Source organism: Apium graveolens, chromosome 2 (assembly GCF_009905375.1).
Source record: "Apium graveolens cultivar Ventura chromosome 2, ASM990537v1, whole genome shotgun sequence".
NCBI classification, from domain to species: Eukaryota; Viridiplantae; Streptophyta; class Magnoliopsida; order Apiales; family Apiaceae; genus Apium; species Apium graveolens.
In genome coordinates this window covers 93,947,346-93,970,539 of record NC_133648.1, presented here as the reverse complement: position 1 = coordinate 93,970,539, position 23,194 = coordinate 93,947,346, and the positions used below count along the sequence as shown (strand labels likewise).

Sequence of the window (23,194 nt, the reverse complement as noted above, 5' to 3'; positions counted from 1 at the left end):
GAAAGGTATTCTCTCTCGGAAAAAGAAGCTCGATGACTTAGAGATTGTTGCTATTACGGAGGAATACAGTACTGTTCTGCAACAGAAGTTGCCTCCAAAGCTTAACGATCTTGGAAGCTTCACTATTCCTTGCACCATCGGAAAATTGCTATTCGACAAGTGTTTATGTGATTTGGGAGCTAGCATCAATCTGATGCCTTTGTCTATCTTCAATTAGTTGGGATTACCTAATCCAAAGCCTATATATATGTCCTTGCAGTTGGTCGATCGTTTATTACATATCCACTAGGCATTGCGGAGGATGTCTTGGTCAAAGTGGACAAACTCATCTTTCCAGCTGACTTTGTAATTCTTGATTTCGAGGAGGATAAGAAGATTCCCATAATCTTGGGAAGACCATTCTTGGCTACTGGCCGAACCTTGATTGATGTGCAGAAGGGTGAGCTTACTATGCGAGTACTGGATCAGGATGTAACCTTTAATGTTTTCAATGCCATGAAATTACCTACTGATAAAGAGAAGTGCTTAAAAGTGGAATTGGTCGATTCCATGGTTACTTCGGAACTTGATCGAATATTAAGGTCTAATGCCTTAAAGAAAGCCTTGATGGGGAATTCAAATAGTGAAGATGATGAAGGTGATGAGCAATTGCAGTATTTAAATGCTTCTCCTTGGAAGCGAAGGTTGGATATGCCTTTTGAATCTCTTAGATCTTCAGAACTCAAAAATGTTGAGGGGTGTCTCAAGAAATCTATTAAGGAAGCTCCTACACTCGAGCTTAAGCCTTTTCCTGAACACTTGAGGTATGCGTTTTTAGGTGATGCATCTACTTTGCCTGCTATTATTGCATCTGACCTTTCAGGTAGTGATGAGGAAAAGCTGTTGAGAATTATGAGAGAGTTCAAGTCGGCAATTGGATGGACTATAGCAGATATCAAAGGAATCAGCCCTTCTTATTGCATGCATAAAATATTGCTAGATTAAGGAAGTAAGCCGACTGTTGAGCAACAGGGAAGGCTAAATCCTATCATGAAGGAGGTTGTAAAGAAAGAAATTCTCAAGAGGCTAGATGCATGGATCATTTATCCTATTTCTGACAGTTCTTGGGTGAGTCCAATTCAATGTGTGCCAAAGAAAGGAGGCATCACCGTGGTTGCTAATGAAAAGAATGAGCTCATCCCTACTTGAACAGTCACGGGGTGGAGAGTTTGCATGGATTACAGGAAGTTAAACAAAGCCACGAGGATAGATCACTTCCCTCTTCCTTTTATTGATCAGATGCTTGACAAGTTGGTTGGGCATGAATACTACTCTCTTCTGGATGGCTATTCGGGCTATAATCAGATTTGGATTACTCTAGAAGATCAGGAAAAGACTACCTTCACTTGTCCATTTAGTACTTTTGCCTTCAGAAGAGATTCTTTTGGGTTATGTGGTGCACCTTCCAAATTTCAGAGATGCATGATGGCCATTTTCTCTGACATGACTGGTCAGAATGTGAAGGTGTTCATGGACGATTTTTCTGTGTTCGGGGATTCTTTCAACGAGTGCTTAAAAAATCATGGTGTAGTTCTTAAAAGGTGTATTGAGACCAATCTGGTTCTTAACAGGGAGAAATATCATTTTATGGTGCAACATGGCATCATTCTGGGGCACAAGGTCTCTAGTAAAGGTCTTGAGGTGGACAAAGCCAAGGTGGGGGTCATTGAAAACCTTCCTCCACCAATTTCTGTTAAGGGGATCCGCAGTTTTCTTGGTCATGCGAATTTCTATCGGCGATTCATCAAGGATTTCTCTAAAATATTTAAACCATTATGCAATCTATTAGAGAAACATGTTTCTTTCAAGTTTGATGATGAGTGTTGAGCTGCTTTTGAAAGCTTAAAGAAGAGCTTGATCACGGCACCTGTCATAACTACACCTAATTGGAATGAGCCTTTTGAAATGATGTGTGATGCGAATGACTATGCAGTTGAAGTGGTTCTTGGGAAAAGGAAGAACAATATATTTCATGTGGTCTACTACACTAGTAAGACCCTCAATGGTGATCAACTGAACTGTACCACAACTGAGAAAGAGTTATTGGCCAATGTCTACTGTTTTGAGAAGTTTCGAACTTATTTGCTTGGGACGAAAGTGACAGTCTTTACTGATCACGCTGCAATTCGCTATCTCGTCTCGAAAAAGGACTCGAATCCTTAATTAATTCGATGGGTTCTTTTACTACAGGAGTTTGAACTGGAGATCAAGGGTAGAAAAGGTACTGAGAATCAAGTTGGAGATCATCTCTCTCGGTTAGAAGATCCAAGTATAGCTTCACATGATAAGACATTGATAAATGAGTCTTTTCCCGATGAGCAGTTGTTTGGGGTGCAAGAAAAAGAACCGTGGTTCGGAGACATTGTGAGCTATCTTGTGAGAAACATTATACCTCTAGACTTGACTTCTGCTCAAAGGAAGAAGTTTCTTCATGAGGTGAAATGGTACATGTGGGATGAGCCGTTTTGTTTCGGCAAGGAGCTGACCAAATCATCAGGAGATGTATTCCGTACAGCGAGACGGGGGTTATCTTACGAGACTGTCATTCAACTGTCTATAGAGGCCATTATGGTGGAGAAAAGACAGCAGCTCGTATTCTTCAAGCAGTATTCTTCTGGCCTACATTGTTTAAGGATGCGCATCCTTTTGTTTTGAAGTGTGATCGCTATCAACGTGTTGGTAATATGTCAAAGAAGGATGAGATGCCTCTTAATGTGCTTCTCGAGGTTAAGGACATTGATGTTTGGGGAATTGATTTCATGGGGTCATTTATCTCATCTTGCAATAATCAGTATATCTTGTTGGCGGTTGATTATGTATCAAAATGGGTGGAAGTTAAAGCTTTGCCGATGAATGATGCTAAGGTAGTGCTTAATTTTCTTCACAAGAAGATTTTTACAAGATTTGGAACTCCAAGAGTCATAATCAGTGACGAGGGATCGCATTTCTGCAATCGCCATTTCACTGCTCTGAGGCAAAGATATAATTTGAATCATCACATTGCTACATCCTACCATCCTCAGACTAATAGTCAAGCTGAGGCATCTAATAGAGAGATCAAGCGTATTCTAGAGAAAGTAGTATATCCATCAAGAAAGGATTGGTCTTTAAAGCTGGATGAAGCTGTTTGGCTTATCGAACGGCATTCAAGACTCCTCTAGGCATGTCACCGTTTCAGCTGTTTATGGTAAAGGATGTCATTTGCATGTTAGCTAGAGCACAAGGCATATTGGGCTTTGAAGAAACTGAACCTTGATTTGACTGTAGCTGGTAAAAAAAAGATGCTTCAATTGAATGAACTCGACGAGTTCCGAATTCAAGCATATGAGAACAACAAAATATATAAGGAGAAAGTCAAGAGGTGGCACGATAGGGGTTTAGTGCTCAAATCCTTTGTGCCGGGGCAACAAGTTCTTTTGTTCAACTCTCGTCTCCATCTTTTTCCTGGAAAATTAAAGTTGAGATGGTCAGGGCCGTTTGTTGTAAACACTGTGTTTCCACATGGAGCGGTGGAAATTTTTGAGAATGATCCAGGCCAGGCATTCAAGGTGAATGGACAGCATTTGAAGCATTATTACTATGGAGATATGGCAAACCGTGAGGTGGTTAGTGCCATTTTATTGTCAATTTGATCTCGGAATTCTACGTCAAGCTAGTGATGTAAACCAAGCACTTCTTGGGAGGCAACCCATGTTTGTTGTATATTATTAGAAGATAGAAGGAAGAAAAACCAGAAGAAAACACAAAAAATTCGGAAAAACAGAAAAACATGGACTTTTTCTAGGAGCACGGTGCGCCCGCGCTGAAATGCGGGGCGGCCGCGCTGAAACTCCAGAAACACGGCACGCCCACACTCCCAAGCGGGGCGGCCGTGCTAAGGCCATGGACCTGTAAAAAAAGAAGAAAATTCAAAAATTCAAAACAAAAATAAAACCCCAGCCGAAATTCACTGCCTCCACTACCCTAAATCCTTCTCCTAATCAATTCTAAACTCTACCCATTAGCCCCACTAACCCACAATCATATCCCATAACCCTAATCTCATTTTAACTCTGTCTATATATACATACATCTCCATACATCCATCCCCACCATACTTTTATTTTCTCAAACCTTAAATATCTCTACACACCTCTCTTTTCTCACTTTATCAATTAAAAGGGAACCAAAGAGAGCCCGCACTCAAGTAAGTAGCAGCACTAACCCCGCCACTACTTATTCTTCGAGTGTTGGGGGTATGAGACCATGATTTGTTACTCTGGAGGCTGAAGCGGAGTACGCAAGGTTGTTGACTAAGCAGATAGCCAAGGAGAGGGGTTTTCTACCTTCAGGTAAGGATGGTAAGCTTCTCGAGATGATCTTGGAGATGGGATGGGTTTTTTTTCTGTGAGGCACCATCGGTTGTGCCTATGAGTATCGTTCGTGAGTTTTATACAAATGTAAAAGCTGATAAGAATGGGTCTATGGTGATGCGTGGGTTGATGGTGGACTACAGCCCGGAAGCTATTCGTAGGGTTATAAACCAGCCCGAGAGACAACCTACTCAGGAGTAGTGGGTTAATAAGACGGGGGAGAACTTTGATTTGGATTTGATTGTGGCTACTCTGTGTGTCCCTAATACACATTGGAAGTTCATGAGGGGATCGAACGAGTATCTCAATTTCCCTGCCTCATGCATGAACAGGTTTTATCGTGCTTGGAACGCTTTTATTTGTGCGAATATCATACCTTCTTCTCATGTGCATGATGTGACTGTGGATCGGGCGAAGTTGTTATGGGGGATTGTGCAGGGAGTTTATGTGGATCTTGGTTCCATTATTCATCAGGGTATTTTGCATTTTTTTCGGGGAAACACTACGGGGTCTATCCCTTATGCCTCGATTGTGACCAAGCTTTGTGTTGCGGCAGTAGTTCATTGGCCCGCACATAAGTAGCTTCAGTTACCGAGCGCCCCCATCGACAGTTCTATGATCGCAGTGATGCATGAGTTATTTGGTGGGAAGGCTAACGAGAAAGGACTTGGCTACTCCTATGATCATTTGCCAGGTGGGCAGCCATCCGATCAGACTTATGCTGGTGGTGCGACTCAGGCACGCAGAGCAGCGTGGAGACATCAGATGGGGGATCCTAGTTCTTCGCAGCAGTAGCAGCAGCAGGCAGAGGATAGTGTTGGTTTGGGCTCGATGCAGTATAGGCGTTTGATGAGGCTGATGGATGCGATATATGACATCCATAGCAGGTTTTCACAGGATCTTACTCAGGCATTGAGTACAACTTTTAGAGCCACGGGTGTTGACATACAGTGGCCAGTTTTTGGAGAGGATTTTGTGTACCCGCCTCCTGACACTCTACCCACGGAGGGTGATGATCATTCTGATTCCGAGCAGGTATGACTTGATTCCTTGCTATTACCTTCACTGAGGACAGTGAAATTTTTAAGTTTGGGGGTGGTAGGTAAGGAATATTTTTGTGTGCGTCCATATAGTTTGCATATTCATGATAGTTTAGTTCATATAGTTTGCATATTTGTCATGTAGTTATTTGTTTTTATTTTTACGTATTTGTTATCATGTTAGTATGATGCATATAGTTGCATTGACATTTTATCATGATCCCTTAGGCTGCTTTTTCGATTAATTTGTGATAATGATTTGAGTGTAGCGATGTCGTATGGAGGAATGTTAAGTCCTAACGAATTGATTTGCATGCTGGAAACAAGAAATTTTCCCTAAGTCTTATAGGTTGCTTGAGTGCTAGATCATGATCATGATTTCTTTGTTTGTCGAGGTTTAATCACTTGTTTATATGTAGAATTTATGATATTCTCTTAGTGGAAAATAGCATGGATTTTTTAAAAAATGGAGAAAAACTTGGATATCAATGCTAGTTGTGGCTAGGCGTCAAATGGCTAGTAGCCGGCTCATATTTATATGAGTAGTATAGGGTTGAGCGAGATGGAGCGAAACACAATCGTTCAGATATTGTGAAAAAAAAGAAAAAAAAAAAGAAAAAAAATATGTGTTATGCATAATTGATCACGAGTGGGCTTTTTAATACTCGAGTTATTAAGTTCTGGGGGACTTTGTGCTTAGTGACCTAAAGCTTTTATAGTATGGGATCCGCTAACCTAACGCTCGCTACATGGGTATTATTGCATAAGTCTTTTGTGGACCTCACTAATTGCACGATCAAACATATATGTGTTTTATTTTGTGTTAGCAATAAAAGCATAAATCCTTGTATAACTCTGATAAAAAAATGAAGTGTTGTCAGTCATTTTGAGTTTATCGTTTATTCTATTTATAACCTTGTGATTGTCTTGATGAGTGGTGAGTTAGGATTATTGATCTAGTTTTGAGAGTACATCTGTTAAGCAAAATGCACACACGCACGTTTCTGGCTTGTGAGTTGGTTTGTGAGATTTGATTGAACTTTATGCGAATAATTGCATTCATTGAGATGTTGCTTATTGATTGGTTTAGTTATTATGAGGGGATCCTTGCATTCATTATAGTTGCATTCATGCATTTTTATTTCTTCTTTTTGAGTCTGTTTATGGTTGAGGACAAGCATCGATTCAAGTTTGGGGGTGGGTTAAGTGGCATTTATATCTACTTAAAATGCTTCGTAAAGGCTCAAATTGGTGTTTTGTACTCAAGTTGTTTGTGTTTTTAATGTGTTTTCGTAGTATTTTACATTTCAGGTCATAATCGAAAGGAGGACTGGATTTTACATATTTTATGCTTAAAAGAGTGTTAGGATGGAGCCTCGGTGGAATGTGCAAAAGAAACCAGCAAGTGAAGTCAAGAAAGCAGAAAAAGTAAGTTTTTCCAGAAAACTCAGGGCGACCGCGCCAGTCTTCAGGGCGGCCACGCCCACTTAGCAGAAACCCAGGGCGGCCGCGCGGGATCTCAGGGCGGCCGCACTAGGTCGATTTTTCAGATTCCTGATTCTATTGGAAGACTGATTTGCTGGACTTTTGATTCGATGGGCTGGTATTTAAAGACTCCAAAAAGACGTTTTTGATATACGGGAGCAAGGAGAGAGCAGAGAGAAGACCTAATAGCACAAATTCAATGAAGGAGAAGAAGATCTAGTTTTTACTTGTGATTCTTTGCTTAAGTTGTAATCTTAGATGCTTGTTTTTTTTTGAACCTAATACTCTTATTAACGTACTTTTCTATTATTATTCAGTTATAAAGACTTACTTTATTTACCATGCTTTCATCGGAACCCGCGGTGATGATGAGTTCGGTTATGAAGTAATCGTTATCGTGGGGTTCCAACGGATTTACTTATGGATTTCTTTAGTTAATTGTTTTGATACCTAAGTGTGTGGTGATTGTATGATATACTAGTATTGGTTGTGCGTATTCTTCTTATGAGCGTCGCGTACTTATAAGATAGCATGGTAATCTCTATTGAAGAGAAAGTGAACATAGGGGTTTAGAACTTATCATGCTAGCATAGGTTCATGTATTTGTTATGCATAATTCGTAGGTAATTTTAACCATCTTACTTTCCATATGTAATCACGATAGATAACTTGCACATTAAACCTTTATGTTGTCAAATTCTATAGACATATAGGGTCTCAACATAATTGGTTTTTATTCAGCTTCTATCTCTTTTGTGGATGTCTGGTAGTAGGGTAATCGTACAACAAAAGTTGGCGTTTACTAGTTTCGTGTTATCTAATTAGTTATCATCACCATTGCATGTTAAGGTTAAGAACAATGACTTTGAATGAAGTATTTAATGAAGTTAGAATCTCATTTTTGTCTCATATAGTAAATCAATTACTTTTAATCTTTTAGTTAATTTCCATTTTAGTTTAATTTTAGTCATAAACAACCCAATTTGTTATTATCTTAGCATTGAGCGATAGCCATACCATTGTTGCATAGTTTCATAATCTTAAGTAAACCTAAAATGAGTCTTTATGGGAACGAACTAGAAAGTATTCTATATTACTTGCGAACACATATACTTGCGTGTAATTTAGCGCATTTTTTTGTCCTAACAGTTTTCCAGCATATAAGACCTTTGTTTAAGCTTATTTTCAGTCTCCCTATTATATTGCTAATTGCTCACTAAATCAACTATATGATTGGGAACATAATTATATACTATAGAAAAAGGTGGCTTTCCTGTTGCAGAATGAACAACGCTATTGTAAGCAAATTCCACCTGAGGCAAAACCAAATCCCACTCCTTTACTCTTGTTCAAGTCCCCAACAAAAGTTTCATTTCTTCAAAAATTCAGTGAAAGGAGGAGTAATAGTACTGAAATCTCTTAAAATCTCATGTAGAAAGTAGCTAAACCATGAAAATTTCGTACCTCGGTACCAGATTTAGGAACAAGCCAGTCTCGAACTGCTTTAACCTTATATTCATCAGCTTGAATACCATCTTCTCCCATAAGGAATCCCAGAAACAACAATTTGCTGGTGCAAAATGTACACTTTTTGAAGTTAATGTATAGCTTAATCTCTTCAAGAACCTGTAACACTTGTTTAAGGTGCTCTAAGTGATCTTCTCTGTTTTTACTATAGATAAGAATATCATCGAAGTATACCACTACAAAAAGACCAATGAATGGATGAAGTACCTGATTCATCAACCTCATAAAAGTAGCTGGGGCATTAGACATCCCAAAAGGCAACATCAACCACTCAAACAACCCATCCTTTCTTTTAAAAGTTGTCTTCCACTCATCTCCTGGCCGAATACGGATTTGACGATACCCACTACATAGATCAATCTTAGTAAAGAATTTTGAACCAGCTAACTCATCAAGCATGTCTTCCAATCGAGGAATAGGGAAATAATACTTAATCGTTGACTTATTAATAGCACTGCTATCAACACACATACGCCACTTGTTATCTTTTTTAGAAACAAGAAGGACAGGAAAAACACAAGGACTCATGCTCTCCCGAATAAATCCTTTTTTTAGTAAATCTTCAATTTGATCTCTAAAAATCTTATTCTCCTTGGGACTCATATGGTAGTATGGCAAATTCAGTAAATACACCCCTGGAATTAAATCAATTTGTTGTTGAATATCCCGTATAGGAAGCAAAGCATTAAGCAAAGCATTACAGAGAGTATTATTTTGAGTTTCCTAACTGCCATAAAAAATTCAAGTAAAAATAATGATTTTTCAATTTTATAAAAATATCGGAGCCGAGACCGCGCGATTAGAAACCGTAAAATCCATAAGCGGAGCCGACGGCGAAAATGAAAATGAACCTAAGATACTTAGAAAAAATGAAGCAACCATGATGTGAATAAGAACTTAAAGGAATAATAAGGGTAATATAAGTTGAGAGGGTGCATAATAAGTAGCGCATGAGTGCGAGTCGCCGTAAATTAGAACAAAACCTAACAAAATAAATTGTGTTTATGATTATAGATTTCCGAGCGGAACCTAGAGCATCCTCCACCTCGAGATACCCAGGTAATTTTACGAAACCAATTCCATTTACTGTTGTGTTGTGACTGGTTTTTTTATTATCATTGCATAAGTACCATGTTTGCCATGATACGTAGTTATTGAATTTTTGCATGATATAGCGTTGTTGTACGATAAGTATATATCGTGAAATGTTTAATTCCGCTATAAGCGTAATGCATTATAATAAGACCGTGAGTCGGTCGGGATTTCAAGATAAAAATCCGGGAATCATTTCGGTGATATTATAGGACGATTACAAGTCCATAGTAGTACGTTTTAAAGGGACTCGACGTCCACTTACCAATATTAAACACCTCGAGCTTTTATTAAAACGATTTCCAAAGATCGTATTCCCTCAACTATACTTTATCATTTGGACAAGAAATATTTACTTACTATTCACTTATTAGGGAGAAGTATTCTCCATTAAATATTTACTTCAATCTTGATTAAATATTAAAGTTATTAATGTATTAAACATAAATTAGCTGAGGAATATTATTTATTCTTTTATAAGTAAACTCCTTCGAGGTTTAATTATTTATCGATTATGATTTAATTATTTACTATTTATTAAAGGGTTTATTTATGATTTAAAAATCATAGAACCGGATTTAAATTACTTTCTGATTTTCGAAAATTATTCGAATTATTTCAGATCGTCGGAGAATATTATCCCGACTTATTTAATATTATGAATATAGTTTCAAGGAGAAACTTTTCCCCCTTATTTAATTATCTGTTGACAACAGTCAACTAACATCCTTAGTACTTCCTCCGAAAATTTCGGAAGTACGTATATATATATATATATATATTTATATCTTAGTAAGACAATCTGTTTCTATCAACAAGCAAAACGCTTGGGGAACTTCGATGTGGTTCGAGTTCTCGAGATATGATAGAATTCTTTTTAAAAAGGACAAGGGAGGGGTAGACTCTGGTACTATGTGTGCTAGATGGACTACCAATGGTACCGCAGGCGAAGGTACTCTATGTACTCAGGAACATGTGAAGTATGTGTATACCCAAAAATGGGACACGTAGCCCGAATGTGGCAAGGGTGATAACCAGGATACGAAGGTGTCGTCCTTCTACTAGTAGAAAAGGTTACTATTATCGTATTACGACTGACCATCGTATGCGGTGGCTCCAACAGGTGTCCTAATTCTTCCAATTCGAATTGTGATGCAATACCGTAACCCAAGCCTAGGTGCTAGATTTACTATTAAGGTATTCGCAGGATAATAAAATCCCCGAAAGAATTGTTTTCATAGTAGGTGTGTATCACCAAGGGAAAAATAATTTCGAATATAACATAAGTATCATATATGATGTTTTACGTAAGTTATCATACAGTCATTTTCATACTGTACATTATTATGCTGGGCATTATAGCTCACACTTGTTTTCTTAAATTGACACAACACAACAGTGAATCAAGATGCCTACCATGAGAACCACGGCCAGGAAACGGGTAGGAAATGGCCAGCTATTCCGTAGATTGTTTTGTTATGTAAGGTAATAAATAAGAAACATATATTTGACCGACGGACTAGCCTTACTTAAAGGTTACTCCCCGGTAAGATTTAATTACTTTTGGTTTGTTATAATTATCACTTTATGGTTGAATTACTCTAGCTATGAATGGTTCGTTTCCAAGACAATAACTTGTAAGAGTGTGTGTGTGATAAGTGTGGGGTTGTAAAGTGTGAGTATTTAAATATTGTAGTGTGAGGTATGTGGTTTGCAGTAGTTTAGATGGCGTGGCCTCCGAGATTCCTGACCCCGGATTTTGGGGCGCCATATCACATGTCGGCGAAGTTTAGTCGCATCAGATTCAGAAGTAGTGCATAGCTACATCCAAGGATCAAGCCTATCTATTCCGAAGCAGTGACTCTTAAGGATTCGGTTCAAGAGGTGGTTACAAGCCTGAAATGGGGATAGAACAAGATTTGATAGTTAAAGTTCTGACAAGATATATGTTACAAATAACTATCAGGAGTTTTATTATAACAAAACAAGAACCTTGACAAACAATGATGAGTAAGGACTTAGTTGATATGCCAATACAAAGGTGGAATATTTTCTTAAGAAAGTATCCAAGTTGAACTTATAATTTCTTAAGGAAAGAGTTGGGATGGATCAGATGATGAGAAGTAAGATCATGAATATCTTGTTTTTATAGCAATCTCTGAAGTGGATCCAACTCACAAATATCAGGTTTCAAATTCTTTAACCACTGCAGTATTTAGTTCTCATTATTTAATGCATATTAAGATCTTAGTGTTCAAATATCTAACACAATCACAAGCATAATAAAGTCACATAGATAATGGTGAACTGGTTTTCTAGGAATGATGTTTTACTTGTTCATGATACTTTAGATGATCTTAAATTTGTGTTTGAATATTTGTTGAACATGATTTATTGCTTTAGCTAGATATAAGTTTTTTTAAATGGCATTTATATCCACTTAGAACGTTCGTAAAGGCTTGAAATGATGTTTTGTACTCAAGTTGTTTGTGTTTTTGATGTGTTTTCGTAGTGTTTTGCATTTCAGGGCATAATTGAAAGGAGGACTGGATTTTACATGTTTTACGCTTAGAAGAGTGTTAGGATGGAGCCTCGGTCGAATGTGCACAAGAAACCAGCAAGTGAAGTCAAGAAGGCAGAAAAAATAAGTTTTTCTAGAAGCTCAGGCCGGCCGATCCAGTCTCTATGGCGGTCGCGCTCACTTAGCAGAAACCCAGGGCGGCCGTGCGGGATCTCAAGGCGGCCGCACTAGGTCGATTTTTTAGATTTCTAGTTCTATTGGAAGACTGATTTGATGGACTCCTGATTGAATGGGCTGGTATTAAGACTCCAAAAAGACGTTTTTGATATATAGGAGCAAGGAGAGAGAGCAGAGAGAAGACCTAATAGCACAAATTCAATGAAGGAGAAGAAGATCTAGTTTTTGCTTGTGATTCTTTGCTTAAGTTGTAATCTTGGATACTTGTTTTGTTTGTTGTTTGAACCTAATACTCTTGTTAACATACTTTTCTATTATTATTCAGTTATAAAGACTTAGTTTATTTACCATGCTTTCATCAGAACCCATGGTGATGATGAGTTCGGTTATGAACTAATCGTTATCATGGGGTTCTAATGGATTTACTTATGTATTTATTTAGTTAATTGTTTTGATACCTAAGTGTGTGGTGATTGTATGATATCCTAGTATTGGTTGTGCGTATTCGTCTTATGAGTGTCGCGAACTTATAAGATAGCATGTTAATCTCTATTGAAGCGACAGTGAATATAGGGGTTTAGAACTTGCCATGCTAGCATAGGTTCATGTATTTGTTATGCATGATTCGTAGGTAATTTTAACCACCTTACTTGCCCTATGTAATCACGATAGATAACTTGCACCTTAAACCTTTAAGTTGTCAATTTTTTTAGACATATAGGGTCTCAACATAATTGGTGTCTATACAGCTTCTATCTCTTTTGTGGATGTCTAGTAGTAGTGTAATCGTACAACGAAAGTTGGCATTTACTAGTTTCAAATTATCTGATTAGTTAATATCACCATTGCATGTAAAGGTTAAGAACAATGACTTTGAATAAAGTATTTAATGAAGTTAGAATCCCAAGTTTGTCTCATATAGTAAATCAATCACTTTTAATCTCTTAGTTAATTTGCATTTTAGTTTAATCTTAATTATAAACAACCCAATTTGTTATGGTCTTAGCATTGAGAAATAGCCATACCATTATTGCATAGGTGCATAATCTTAAGTTAACCTAAAACGAGTCTGTGTGGGAACGAACTAGAAAGTATTCTATATTACTTACAAACACGTATACTTGCGTATAATTTAACGCGGGTTTTAGTCCTAACAAGTTTTTGACACCGCTGTCGGGGACTCAGTGTTAATTTTTTTAGTTTATGTGCTTAAAATCAGTGGTCGTTAAAGTTCAGTGACTCGGATATTTTACTTGTTTGCTTGTTTGTGTTTTAGGTACTCTAGAGAGCGTTTATGCTAACGTGTTCTCGATCTCGCAAGAGAACACTGGATAAAGCGGAGGAAGAAGTTCTTGCAGAAGTTGAGAAAGTGGAAGAAGAAGCGATTATTTTAATAGGAGATCAAGCAACAAATCTGAAAGCTTTGATGAATTACTCTCAACCGAAGATCAATGACATTCAGTCTAGCATTGTCAGACCAGCCATCACGGCTAATACTTTTGAAATCAAGGCTAGCACGATTCAGATGGTGCAGAATTCAGTCCAGTTTAGGGTTCTCCAACGGAAGATCCCAACATGCACATTAGAGATTTCATCGAGATCTGCGACACTTTCAAATTCAACAATGTTTCTGAAGATGTTGTTAAGTTGAGGCTTTTCCCATTCTCTCTGAGGGATAAAGCTAAGTGTTGGTTGCATTCTCTACCACCAGGCTCTATTACTACTTGGGAAGATCATGCTCAAAAGTTTCTTACTAAATTCTTCCCTATGGCAAAGACAGCTGCAATCAAGAACGCTCTTACTCAATTTGCGCAGCAATCGGGAGAGCCTTTATGTGAAGCTTGAGAGTGTTATAAGGAGATGCTTAGGAAGTGTCCTCATCATGGGATGCCTGACTGGATGATTATCAATTACTTTTATAATGGTTTAGGAGTACATTCTAGACCCATGCTCGATGCAGCATCAGGTGGAGCGTTATGGGCTAAGAGTTACGATGAAGCTTATGAGTTAATTAAACTGATGGCTGCTAATGAGTACCAGAACCCTTCTTAGAGACCACCTCAAGGAAAGGTTGCAGGAATTCTGAAGGTGGATGCAGCTACTGCTATAGCTGCTCAGCTTAAGGCTTTAACGATGAAGATGGATTCTTTGGCAATTTAATGGAGTTAATCAGATCACAAGTCTTTGTGAGCTTTGTGCAGGTGCACATGAAACTGAGTATTGTGTTATTTCTAGTGAATCAGCTCAATTTGTGAGCAACTTTCAGAGGTCGCAGCAACCAGTTCCAGCCACTTATCATCCAAACAACCGCAATCATCCTAACTTCAATTGGAGCAACAATCAGAATGCGGTGTGTTAACTTCAATTGGAGCAACAATCAGAATGCGGAAACAAGATCTGTGATGGCGGTTCTTCGTCGGAAATGTGAACAGTAACCGGCGGATCCGATGAACAGTATTCGTCGGAAAAGATGAACAGTATTCGTCGGAAAAGATGAACAGTGCTTGGTGGTGGTGATTATTGGGGGCTGAGATTGCTTAGGGTTAGTGGTGGCTCCTTTGCGCTCTCGCTTCTGACCCTTTACAATTTGCCTACATACCCCTATTTATAGGGGATCAAGTCCACGTAGTTCTTGGGGAAAAAGAAACCTAATGGGCTTAGATTTCTTATCCCAAGGCCCAGTAGAAAACCCACTGGAAACCGTCTTCTACTAGCTTTAGGAATGTTCGCCGATGAGGCCCAACCACAAAGGCCCAAGGCTCATCCGTGGCTTCGAGACTTCACGGATTAGGCATCTCCCTGGCCAATGATAACCCTCCGCTACCAGCTGTTTCTCTAGTCCACGGACGTAGGTATAGCCGTGATTCACCCCAAATGTTGGACGCATTCTTGTCCCCCGATAAGGAGCCCCTACCAGATTGCAGAACAAGTGATCCCAAGCTTTTGGGTGCAAAGTGCAGGATACTCCAAAGTCTCCCAACAAAGACACCCGTTGACTACAAAAACAGAGCTCCCAAAGCACACACCAGATTTCACCCCACATCCCCAATGAGGACACCCATTGACTACAGGAGGAGGCCTTCAGTCCAGGCATACCCCTGGAGGTCTCTGACCACGGACACCGCCTTTCCCGTAGATATGCTACAGGAAGGAGTTCTTCAATAGAGTACCAGCATCAATAGGTTAGTAATAATAATCTCCATCTTCCTTGAATCTTCCAAAAAGTTCGTCCAAGTAGCATGTCAAAGTTGTATTATGTGCCAAGTGGAAGTTAAGGGCGCGCCCAAAACATTCCTGCATGTTGGCGCCGCCCTGTGTCATCAGCCCTTGATCTCTTCCTTTGTCATTCTACATCATAGGGTGCGCCTTAAATTACTCACCCTTAGGGCTTGCCCCAACTCTGTCCAGTAAAGCCAAGGCATGAGTCTGTGAAAGTAATCATGTCCAGGAGTAATCCGTCCAAGGAGCCTTCCTCACTCAGGGCGCGCCCTAAGTCTCACCATGGAACAGAATCCAATCAGGAATTCCTCACCCCCTCTTCAATATTGGACGCGCCTCCCCATTATGTTTGAGGGCGCGCCTTTAAGGCATGTTAACCACAACTGTCAATCAGCTATTCAATCAATGGGGCGCGTTCTTAGGGCGCGCCTTCTTTTTATGGAAAGTCAATCTTATCTTTTCCTAGATTTTAGGCGTTTCTCCTTCGATTTTGCCTATTTTATCAATCTCAATCTGAATATTGTTTTATACCAATTTTTGGGACAACTACCCCCCAAATTCCATATGTCATTGAAAATGGGATTGGAATTTTTTCTTCATCCTTATCAAAATCTGTATAAATAAACTCTCCAATATTATCTTACTAGGCGCGCCTTCAATAGAGCGTGCTTTCTTAAAGTTCCAAATTTTGCATCCAGGACTTCTAGTTACTGAGATAATTTATACGAGGCGCGCCTTCAAGAGGGCGCGTCCAAAAATTTGAATTATTTTTAAACGGTTCCCCTATTTATTCGAAAATCGGGCCTGACATGATTGACGTGATTTATTTTAACAGCTGTCATTTTTTCAACTATAATACCAATCATATCCTTTTTTTTACTTTTCACTCTTACCCTCTCTCTTACTTTACCCCCCTTTCCTTTTCAGAGCACCACCACCGGCGGCACTACCCTTCTGCTCAGAATTCTCTCTCTCGTGCCACCATTTCCCCAACTTTTTCCGATCATTCTCTTCTTCATTTGAAAAGGTATGTAAACTTCTTCTTTTCTGAATTTCATCACATAAATCACATTGCATGCTACTTTATCTCTTCAACTCCCTTAACTGTTCTTGAAAATATACATAAAATGGTGTATGTGTCTGTGTATATATATGTGTAATTTCGAATTTTTACTGATTTAGATCCAAAATCTTTGGGTTTAACTTTTAAATTGGTGTTTTTGAGAATTTCAATCGTTAGTGCCCTTATGCCTTAAAAACCATTACTACGATCTACACATGACCATCTGTGCCTTTAAAATCTGCCAGCAACTTAGGACGCGCCTTATCTTTAGCCTCTTATAATCTGTACATGACCATAATAAGGGCGCACCTGTTTGTAATAAAACATATCCTTATGAATAGACTAGGATTTTCTTTATGGTGCGCCTTCTCATGAGAAGGCTTGTCTTAGAAGGGAGTTGACATAGATCATAGGAAATATTCTTCTCTTACACCTCTCCCTATCTTTCCTGTTTCCTTTATACTTCGTATCTCGTTCTTTCGTATCGGGCGTGCCCTCAAAATTCTTTTGGTTTTCTTGACAGCTGGAAGACGAGGGCGCTCCTCTCCTTTCACCCTTTCAAGCATTTCTCACAAATTTGGGGATCTATTCGTCTCCAAACATTACTTCGATCCTCAGCCCCCAAATGCTCACCATACTCCTGAATTTCTGAACCGGGTGGCGCGCCTTCTTCAAGATTCCAAAAAGGGTATCTTGATGGGCAGACTCCTCCAGACAGTTCTTCTACGGACACATTCCTTTATCTCGTAGACACGGGAAGCAGAAGCTGGTCCAAAAGGACAGATCCCCAGCCCCAGATAGGACAGAACTGGATGACGATGACTAGTTCAAGAGTTTGAATGCCGATAGGTATAGGGGTGTTGAGAGGGGTGTCAACGTAGGTGCAGGACCTTCTAAGTATCCTACAGGGCTGTTTCCCCAAGCCCATCTCCTCAACAAACACAGGGCGCGCCTACTTCTTTTGTTTCTGAGGGTGCGCCTGAAGGTAAGTGTGTCACCTCTCCGTGATAAAGAAAATTTCTTTGATGAGGACTCCTTCCAGTTTCCACCTCCCCTGAACTTCCCAATCCCCTTCCAACACTGGGAAGGTTCTGACAGTGAATTAGACTTTGATTGGGATGAATTTGAACCATGCAATGAAGCTGTGAAGAAACATTTCGGGAAGGAACTTGGGAAGCTTTTCTGTGTGGGCCTGTCCTCAGCTGTTCAGATGAGAAACTAGGATGGCTCATGGAGTTTTATGATATGGAAGGCATATGGGCGCGCCCTTTGAGCATGATGCGGCCCCATATCTTCAACAATGGAAGGAACTTTAAAATTCCTAGAATGGTAACAGCCCAAAACTGGTATCTTTGGGTATAGGCGCCCCACACCCTATCTTAGGGAAGTGATAGAACTTTACGACGTGGCTCCACTCCAACTTTCTCCCAACACTACAAGTTTATTCTGGCCCTGTTATTCTCTATACAGACCTGGGCTTCCCTCAACCTTCCATGGCTGAAGTTGCCTATTTCTTTAACTGAGAAAGTCTGACCATGGGTACTACTACTTGGTTGTATACAAGAAACATAACAAGAAGGGTTTCTCCTTGGCAAGCTTAGCCATGAAAAAGGCTGGAAGGAAAACTTCTTTTATTTGTATGACGTTCCCAGAATAAGGATAAGATTTAACAAGTCACCAAGTAAGGGCGCCCTTTCTTTCTTTCCTTGCATTATTTCTATGTTATTTGCTCCTTTTCACACCTTTATACTTTTTTTTATACAGACCAGTGGCCAAACCACTTAAGGGCGAGCCCAAAAAATGAGCTGAAGCCCTTCTCAGAGTGGCTGCTTGACAGGTGGAACCTAAAGACCTTAGTCACCTGGACTAACCTGATGCGAGTCGGAATCCTTTCTGACCAAGTAGGGACAAAGTGTAAATATGTAAGTTTAGGAAAGGCGCCCACTGTTTTCCCGTATAATCGACCTAGATAGTGAGGAAGAGACTGAAGAAGAAGAAGAAGAAGCATATGACAGCTCTTTTCAAGGCCAAGATCCTTCAGGGTTTAACAATTGTAGAGTCTAACGGCGCGCCCTCCTACAATTGGCGCGTCCTAACTTCTTTTTTGTTAGCTTTTGTATTAGCATAACTGGATAGAATTCTTGGTCATGGGGTTAATCTTTCCCGCCTCTCAGGGTGCTCCCTTTCACTCTAGGCGTAGCATTTTATATAGGTTTATCAATGTTATCTTATCAATTGCTTTTATTTATTTCTCTGTTCAACACACTTAACTGTCACATTCAATTAACATGTTCTATTTTATGCAGAAATGGCTCCTCCAAGAATTCCCAAGTCTTTTGGGGGCGCCCTGGTGACAAATCCAAGCCTAAGCCGAAGAAAGATGCTCCTGCAGCACAGGCATCTCAAATCACTCCTATCTTGAAAAGGCCCGTGATCGATCTTATAGATAAACAAGGCGCGCCTAAGAGGCATAGAGCAGAGGGTGCGCCTTCAGGCTCTTCTGCTGCCTTGAACGCTCTTGGCCCCATGGGTTCCCTTCACGTTTCAGATGAAGAAGTGGAATAGTGGCAAGCCATGGATTTGGGAGATGCTGCTCGTGCTTCTATAAAGGCATCTTGCCAATTGTTCATCCACTCCACCCGAGTGGTGGACAAGCTACTTGAAGAGGGGGCGTGCCTAGAGGACTGCAGGGTGACAACAACATTCTAAGAAACACCCTCAAGGACAAGGACTTTTTGCATGCTAAGGATATCAAGGCCAAGGACTCTGAAATCTCCTTTCTCAAGGATGATGTGGCCAATCTCACTTCTCAGCTAGAGATTGCCAACAAAAAGGCTACCTCTCTCCACACTGAGCTTGGTGTAGCCAACTTGAGGATTGAGTATCTGAGGAGCAGCAGAAACTAGGCTGGCCTGATGAGAAGAGGGAAATGACTGATGAAGCATTTTCCAATGTTTCCACTTCTACAGGGTTGGTTTTGTGGCCAATGACCCTGATTATACTTTTGAGAAGTTTGGGGAAGAACCGTTGCTGAGATGGTGGAATTTAAGAAGGAGAATGTTGTGAAATCAAGGCAAGGAGGATAGAACTTGGTTGAGAGGAGAAGAGGGTGAGGGGCGCGCCTCAAGAGGAATCCCAAGGATGCGCCTTGAAGCTGATCCCCTGTTCTCTTCAAACCATTCCTCTAAAGACCCAGTCTCAAGGCGCGCCTTGATTTATGTCCTTTCCTTTATTTGTACTTAAGTTTTAAATACTTCTGAGGAGCCAGCCCTCTTTTGATGCTGTGCAAAGTTGTACGACTTATTTTTCTGCTACTCTTTTACTTTGCATCATGACATTTCGTATGACTTAATATGATTTTATCATTCTCAGTATGCATAAAAATTTGTTAAGGCACTCTGACCTTCTCTTGGTTACTTATTAAAACATGACTCATATTTTCACGATGGCGCGCCCTCATATCACCATAAATCTTGTCAGTTCATTATGACTTATGTTTCCACAAGGCGCGCCCTTTGATATCAGAACTTATTTATTTAGCAATTTGTGGGTGTTTTCTTTTTACGTGATCTCGAAGTTGTTATCGTATCATTAAGATCTAACGTCCCTTTTATCGTAGCTTTAGATATGAGGGCGCACCATATTTCTCGAAGTTGCAAATAACACGTACTTTTTCTTATCAGTAATGCCTTTGCGATATTTTACTTACTTATCAGTCCAAGGGCGCGCCTTAATTTGGGGAGCTTTTGCCTTAGCTTATTTTGTTGGCCATGTACATTTATTCCTTTCATCCTTGTATACTATGTTTATCTTGATTATGAAGCAGAAGTTATTAGATAGGGTGCGCCTCAACATAGGGCGCGCCTCTGATGTTTTTCAAATGAAAATTTCATGTCAAGCAAATAAAGCAATTTGAAGTAACTTTTCCCTTTTATTGATAATGCGCTCTAGTGTATAAATTACACCAGTCCCATGGCTACTATGCTCTATGGGGAAATTATTTGAAAATTTCTTCCTTCTGCTAGTTCCAAGGTTCGCAGTCACATGTACTACCCTAGGCTAGGAGGAATTTATTTGCTACTAGCCTATTACATAAGAATCAAATAAGAAAATAAGGGGGACACAGCCACACCCTACTGATAATACTTCCGTAAATGTTCCGCATTCCACGCTGAGGAATAAGTTTACCATCCAGATCTTCTAAGCGATAGGTTCCTTCCAGAGTATAGCTTTAACCTTGTACGGTCCTTCCCAATTAGCTCCAAGCACCCCGTGAGCTATCTTAGTGTTAGGCATAACCTTTCGCAACACAAGATCTCCAACCTTGAACGGTACGGATTTACCTTTTTATTGAAATACCTTGCGATTCTCTGCTGATACGCAGCAAGCTTTAATTGAGAGTTCGTTCGGGCTTCGTCTAACAGATCAAGTGAAGCCTCTGGTTAACTTCTGCATCTTCCTCAACAAACACGTCTTCCGGAGGGATCCAGCTCCTACCTCACGGGAACCATGGCCTCATACCCATAAGTCAGCAGAAAGGGGGTTTCTCCTGTGGTCGATCTAGGGTCGTATTGTAAGACCAAAGGACCATGGGCATCTCCTCTGGCCAATCTCCTTTTTTCTCTTCTAACTTTGCCTTCAAGGTATGTTTTATGATTTTGTTTATGGCTTCGTCTGACCATTACTCTGCGGATGATAAACCGCGGCGAAGTCCTTTTTAATTTTCAAGTCCTCACAAAGCTTCCTTAACTCTTTACTATCAAACTGCTTCCCATTGTCTGAGATGAGTTTGTAGGGGATACCGAACCTGCATACTATGGAATTGAACACAAAATCCCTTATCTTCTTTGCCGTGATCGTGGCTAGTGGCATAGCCTCTACCCATTTGGTAAAGTAGTCCACACCACCACGGCGTATTTCACACCCCCCTTTGCTTTGGGCAACTCTCCAATGAGATCAATTCCCCATGGCAAAAGGCCAGGGACTCGCCAATGAGGTAATGGTGGATGCCGGGGCGTTGGAATAGTTGGCGAATCGCTGGCAATGATCACAACCCGGACAAAATTGAAGGCATCTTCTCTCTAGTCGGCTAGTAGTATCCTTGTCTGAGTACTTTTAATGCCAACGAACCACCCCCGAGTGATTGCCACAAATTCCTTCGTGCACCTCCTGAGAATATAGTTCCTTCTTCCATATCCACACAACGTAACAGTGGCTGATTAAATCTCTCTTGTATAATATCCCGTCATATTCACATACTTTGCAGCCTGGTACCGAAGGGTCGAGCCTGTAATTTGTCTTCTGGTACAGCTCCTGTCTGAATATAGTTATGAATGGGGGTCATCCAGCTTTCTCGCAGGACTTTTGCGTTGAAGCACCTCTACCTCTGGAATACTTGGGATTTCCTGGATTCCCAAAGGGATTTGTCCAAGTTGAACGATGTCCATCTGTGAACCCATCTTGGCCAAAGCATCCGCATTACTATTTTCTTCTCGCGAACGCTTTCTAGCCTGGCATTTGAAATTTTTTCAGTAGGCGTTGCGCACATCTCATATATAACTCGTTCGCGGTCCCCGGGCTTGGAAACCTCGTTGACCTGTTCACAACTAATTCGGAATGCTTGAACTATCAGATTCATGGCCCCTACCTCCAGAGCTAATTTTAGACCGTTGATCAAGGCTTCATACTCAGCATCATTGTTAGTAGCATAAAACTTGAAATGGATAGCACTCATCAACGGTGCCCCTCCGGAGTGATCAAAACAATCCCGGCACCTGATCATTGTTGTCACGGCCCCGTCAACATGTAATATCCACCAAGGGTGTGGGAGTTCCTGCCTCTTCTTATCCTGAGAACTTCCTTGCGAGGTCGGTTCCGCCAACACTATGGCCTTGTCATCAACTTCTGCATCGAACTCAAGTATGAAATCAGCCAGCGCTTGTCCCTTGATTCCGTGCGAGGACAATATTCCAAATCGAATTGTCCTAGCTCCACTGCCCATTTTAACATTCTCCCTGAATATGCCGAAGCGGATAAGCGGTGCGAACTTCTATTCGGTGAGCCTGAAAGTATGGTCTTAGCTTTCGTGCCGCAAGAATAAGAGCGTACACTAGTTTTTCCATGTTGGTATACCTGGTTTCCGCATCCAACAACCTTTTGCTCACATAGTATACGGGCCACTGGTGGCTTGCTTCTTCCTTTACCAACACCGTGCTGATGGAGTATTCAGATACCGCCAAGTAAAGAATCAACATTTCTCCGTCTTCTGGCTTGGCCAACATGGAGGATTTCCCAACTGCTCTTTGATTTTAGAAAAGCTCTTCACAGGGGTCCACAGAAAATCCTTTCCCTTCCTTTGATTGCCTTGAAGAATTCTTTGCACCTATCTGATGACTTTGAGACAAATCGATTCAGGGCCGCAATCCTTCCTGTCAGGCTCTGTACTTGTTTGACGCTGGTGGGAGATTTCATGTCTAGCAGAGCTTTGATTTTTGTCGGGTTAGCCTCAATCCCCCGATGGTTGACCATGAATCCCAAGAATTTCCCTGACTCCACACCGAACACACACTTCTGCGGGTTTAGCTTCATCTTATATTTTCTCAGGATATGGAACATTTCGGCTAAGTCGGCGATGTGGTCTTCCGCCCTTTTAGACTTTACGAGCATCATCCACATATAC

The 23,194-nt window shown here is 40.4% G+C and overlaps 1 non-coding gene and 1 pseudogene across 1 annotated transcript; one reads left to right on the top strand and one right to left on the bottom strand.

The window, feature by feature from the left end:
• The first annotated feature begins 495 nt into the window (after nt 1–495).
• Nucleotides 496–23,194, top strand: part of LOC141691426 (uncharacterized) — a 93,364-nt pseudogene continuing 70,665 nt past the window's right edge.
• LOC141709305 (small nucleolar RNA R71) lies at nt 14,016–14,122 on the bottom strand. Its single transcript, XR_012569890.1, has one exon. It is a non-coding gene; the product is annotated as a small nucleolar RNA R71 (small nucleolar RNA).